Raw genomic sequence first — 6000 nt, 5'->3', positions numbered from 1 at the left:
ATAATTCATACATTTGTGCAATAACAATTAAAATCCATTCATATCAAACACATTGTCCCTTGTAAGGTCCTACGAGACCTTAAAACATGTTTAGAAGTGATTCGAGACTAAACCGATAACATATGCAAACTTTAGGAAACTTAGAAAATTTTCTTTAATTTCAGGATCACACGCCCATGTGAACAGGCTATGTGCCTCACACGGCCACCAAACACGCCAGTGTCACAAGCCGTGTGAAAACAGAGCATACATACTGACTTGTGTCACATGGTCGGAGACACGCCCGTGTGCCAAGGCAATGGGAAAAATGAAGAGGTTACTGACTTGGGTCACACGGCCGACCACACGCCCAAATGCCAGTTCATGTGCCACACATGGCCAATGGACATGCCCGTGTGTCTAGGCCATGCCAAACCTGTAGGGTATACTGACTTTAATTCGAAAGGTATCCAGGGGACACACGATCGTGTAACATGACCGTATGTCACACACGGCTGAGACATACACCCGTGTCTCTACCTGTATGGACAAAAATATGCTATTTGCAAAGGCAATTTGCTAATTTTTTTTCATACACACTTAGCCATCAAAATGGTATCATTTTAACACATATATAGGCAACCAAAAACATGCCAATTCATACACATATTATGCCATCTATTCTCAACTATTTCAGCCACTTAATTCCATATTCAAACATACCAAATCATTATGCCAAAATCATCACAACTTACCTAATTTCCAAATGCATTAACTCATCTACTTATCCTCTATTTCATGACACAAATTGCACCATATTTCCATCTCAAAATCAAACTACAATATGCCATTCTTCCAAACATTAATACATCATCTACTAATTAACCAAATAACAACTATTTGGCTATATCAACAACTATGGCAAATATACCAAAATAAGCCAACATATTAAGCAATATATACATCACATACATATCACTTATCAATATATAAATCAAGCCAACTCAAATGGCCATACACATCACCATTTACAAGCCAAATTTCATGGCTAATATCATGACTCAAAACATTCCAAAATAACACTAGCCTATACATGCCAAATACCATATACAAAGTTTCAAAAATACCAACGAGATGATCGATAGTGTGATGACATTTCCCGACGATCCCCGAGTCTGAGCTAGTTTCGATAATCTATAAAACACAAAAAAATAACACACGGTAAGCTTCATAGCTTAGTAAGTTCGTACTAAATAAACTTGACAGTTCATAATATTCAAATCATCAATTAATAAACACTTAATAAATCTCATATCATCACTCAATTCTAACCCATGACCATTTATCATATATATAAAAATCTATCAAGCTTCATACACATAGTATCAACTACCACACAGGTATCATACGTACCTGTACTCTCCCTTATTCATTTATTACATTTTCACCTCTTTGTTCAATATGTTAATCCCTCCGGAAATCTTTTAATACTTAAGGAACTCGCACACTTAGTGCAAAAATGATTAACCGAAGCTATAACGATATCACACACTTAGTGCCATCACATTAAACCGAAGCTGTCTCAGTACCGCACACTTAGTGCCACATATAGCCGAAACTATTCCAATTCGCATACTAAGTGCTATATATAGCTGAAGCTATCTCGAAACGCACACTAAGTGCCAAATATAGTCAATTTGTTGTCGTCCGTAATCATAGTCGTATATATACAATTTATGCATTATTAAAGCATTAAAAATATAATTGTAACAATGTTTATCACACACAAACTTACATCGGACGTAAAAACGACGAAACTAGTCGATTAATCGAGTACTTTGTTCTTACCTCAATCTAAGTCCAAGTTCCTCTTTTCTTGATCTATATAATATCAAATTCAACTTGTTTATTCATTGATTCATTCAATTCAATCCAAAAACACATATTTAAGACACTTTACACTTTGGCCTAAACTTTCACATTTATTACAATTTAGTCCCTATTTTAAAAATATACAAAATTTCACAATTTCTTTTAAATACATGCTATCCAAATTTTCCTAGTGTTCATATCAGCCCATTATTTATCAATATTTCACACATTTAACCACACATTTTCATCTTTTCACAAATTAATCCCTTTTATGAAATTTCACTAAAAATCACTTTACAAAACATGATAATCTATCAATAAATACTCATTTTCCATTATCAAACATTCAAGAGTTCAAGAATTCATAAATGGAACTTCATAAAATCACCAAAAAACTCAAAAATTAGGGCACGGGCTAGTTAGAACACGAAACAACGATCACAAAAACATAAAAATCATCAAAAACCGAGCAAAGAACATACCTTAATCAAGCTTAATGTTGGCCGAATAACACAAGCCCTAAATGGCTTTCTTCTTCCTCTAATTTTCAGCTAGAACAAAGATGATAACTCAAAATTATGACTTTTATTTTATTTATGTTATGTTAATTAACATTTGACTAATTTACCCTTAATGAAACCATTATGCAATCACCTAATACAAGCCCATTTATGAAAATTTCCACTTTCAATGGTCTAATAAAAACATAAGGACCTTTCATGTAATAAGCCATAGCAAGTAGAGACATTTATCAAATAGAATGCAACTTTTGCATTTTACGCGATTAAGTCATTTTCTAAAATTGAGCTATTCAACTATAAAATTAGCTCACAAAATTTTCACACATACATATTCACATGCTGTAAACACATAAAATAATATTAAAATAATTTTACAATCTCAAATTTTTGGTTTCAAAACCACTGTTCCGATTTAAGCTAAAATTGGCTTGTTACAACTCTCCCCTCGGGGATTTTCGTCCCCAAAAATCTTACTAGTGAATAGGTTTGGATATTGTTTTCTCAGAGCATCCTCGGGTTCCCACGTAGCTTCTTCAACCCCGTATCGATGCCACAAGACTTGCACTAATGATATTCTTTTATTTCTCAACTCTTTGATCTCACGCGCTAAAATTCGGGTCGGTTCTTCACTGTACGATAAATCTGACTGAATCTCAACTTCTGTCGGGGAAATAGAATGCGGAGGATCAAATCAGTATTTTTGAAGCATCGATACATGAAATACATTACAAATCTTTTCTAACTCAGACGGCAATGATAGCCGATAAGCAACTGGTCTAATTCGCTCAATAATTCCATACGGCCCGATAAACCTCAGACTCAACTTTCCTTTTCTGCCGAATCTGAGAATTTTCTTCCACTGTGAAACTTTCAAAAACACTCTATCTTTGATTTGAAACTCAATATCTTTCCGTTTCAAGTTTGCGTATGATTTCTGACGATCTGGCGCTACTTTCAAACTATCGCGGATCACTTTCACTTTCTCTTCTGTTTCTCTAATCAAATTAACCTTGTGGATCTTATTCTCGCCAAGTTCAGTCCAATACAATGGTGTTCTACATCTACAACAGTATAAAGCTTCATATGGTGCCATCTTTATACTCAATTAAAAGCTATTGTTATATGCAAATTTAATCAACAGCAAATATTTTTCCCACGTACCTTCGAACTCAAGAATGCAACATCTCAACATATCCTCGAGTATCTGAATAACTCACTTGGATTGACCATCCATCTGCGGGTGAAATGTCATGCTAAAATGTAGTTTTGTACCTAGTGCATCTTGTAGTTTCTTCCAAAACCTCGATGTGAACCTCAGATTTTTATCCGAAACAATAGAAACTTGTACTCTGTGTAATCTCACAACCTCGGAGATATAAAACTCAACCAATTTTTCAAGCAAATAGTCTGTTCGTACGAAATGAAATGAGCTGATTTCGTCAATCGGTCAATAAAAACCCAGATTGCATCTTTCTTACTCAGAGATAGGGGTAAACCCGAAACAAAATCCATAGTCACTCTATCTCATTTCCACTCGGGAATCATAATCGGCTGCAACAAACCTGACGGTATTTGATCCTCAGCTTTAACTTGTTGTCAAATCAAAAATTTAGAAACAAACTTTGAAATGTCACGTTTCATACCATGCCACCAATAAAGCTGTTTCAAATCGTTATACATTTTCGTGCTTCCTGGATGAACAGTCAAACAACTACTATGTGCTTCATTCAAAATCATCTGAATTAACTCTGAATAACACATATTCAGCCTTTGAATCTTAAACAGTCATCTGAATCAACTTGAAACTCTAAATCAGGGTTCGAATCACACTGAACTCATTTTGTTAACATTTCATTATCAATTTTCTAAGCTTCGTAAATTTACTGTAAAAACAACGGTCTCGCTTTCAACTCAGCTACAATCGAGCCGTCTTCAGATAGAGCCAACTGAGTATTCATTACACGTAAGGCATACATAAATTTTCAGCTTAATACATCAAAAACAACATTTACTTTTCCCTGATAATAATCAATCACTAGATCATAATCTTTTAGTAATTCTAACCATCTCCGCTGTCTCAAATTCAAATATTTTTGAGTCATCAGATATTTCAAACTTTTGTGATCTGAATAACATGGCATTTTTCACCGAACAGATAATGACTTCAAATCTTTAATGCAAACACAATAGCAGCTAACTCTAAATCATGCATCGGGTAATTCTTTTCATGCCGTTTCAATTATCTCGAGGCATAGGCTATGACTTTGCCTTCCTACATCAAAACGCAACCCAAACCATTTAACGATGCATTACTATTTACCCAATTCTGGTTGTATTAAAACTGGAGCTTCAATCAAAAGAGCTTTCAGCTAAGCAAAACTTTTCTGACATTTCTTTGACCATTCAAACTTTACATCTTTCTGAAGCAATCTCGTCAAGGAAGTCACAATCATCGAAAAGTCTTTCACAAATCGTCTATAATAGTCGGCGAGTCCCAGAAAACTTGGACTTCAGAAACATTTCTTGGAGGTTTCCAATCCATTATTACAGAAATCTTGCTCAGATCAACTCGAATACCTGATGCTGACACAATATGCCTCAAAAAACCAACTTCGCGTAACCAAAATTCATATTTACTAAACTTTGTATATAATTGCTTATCACGTAAAATCTATAATATAATTCTCTGATGCTCGGCATGCACAGTTTAATCTCTCGAATATATCAAAATATCATCTATGAACACAACAACAAATCGATCTAGGTAGGGTCTAAAAATCCGGTTCATTAAGTCCATAAAGATTGCAGAAGCATTCGTTAGTCTAAAAGGCATAACTAAAAATTCATAATGTTCGTACCTCATTCGAAAAGTTGTCTTCGGCACATCAGAGTCTCTAACTCGCAACTGATAATAATCCGATCTCAAATTTATCTTTGAAAACACTGTAGCTCCTTTTAACTGATCAAACAAATCATATATTCTAGGCAGAGGGTACTTATTCTTGATCGTCACTTTGTTAAGCTGTCGGTAGTCTATACACATTCTCCTTGCCATCTTTCTTTTTCACAAATAATATGGGAGCACCCCAAGGTGAGAAACTTGGTCTTGTAAAACCTCTATCCGCCAATTCTTGCAACTGAGCTTTCAATTCTTTTAACTCTGTCAAAGCCATTCTGTATGGAGCTATCGATATCAGCGTTGTATATGGCATTAAGTTAATGCCAAATTCAACCTCTCAGATCAATGGTAAACCCGATAACTCTTCAAGAAACACATCTGTGTATTCACACACAACTGGTACTGATTCGATCTTCTTTTCAATCACTTTCGTATCAAGGACATAAGAAAAATAAGCTTCGCAACCCTTTCTCACATATTTCTGAGCTAACATCGATGAAATCACCGCTGGCAAGCCATTCAAATCATCTGACTCAATTTGGATAATCTCAATCATCTTTCTTTTGCAATTTACAATAGCATCATGCAATGTTAACAAATCCATACCCAAAATTATATCAAATTCATCAAATGGTAACAATATTAGATCAGCCGAAAAATAAATATCCTGAATCATCAATGGACAGTTCTTGCATACTTTATCAACCAACACGCACTTGCCTAAGGGAT

The sequence above is a fragment of the Gossypium hirsutum genome, chromosome A10 (assembly GCF_007990345.1).
Source record: "Gossypium hirsutum isolate 1008001.06 chromosome A10, Gossypium_hirsutum_v2.1, whole genome shotgun sequence".
Classification (NCBI taxonomy): domain Eukaryota; kingdom Viridiplantae; phylum Streptophyta; class Magnoliopsida; order Malvales; family Malvaceae; genus Gossypium; species Gossypium hirsutum.
This window is presented reverse-complemented; position numbering follows the sequence as displayed.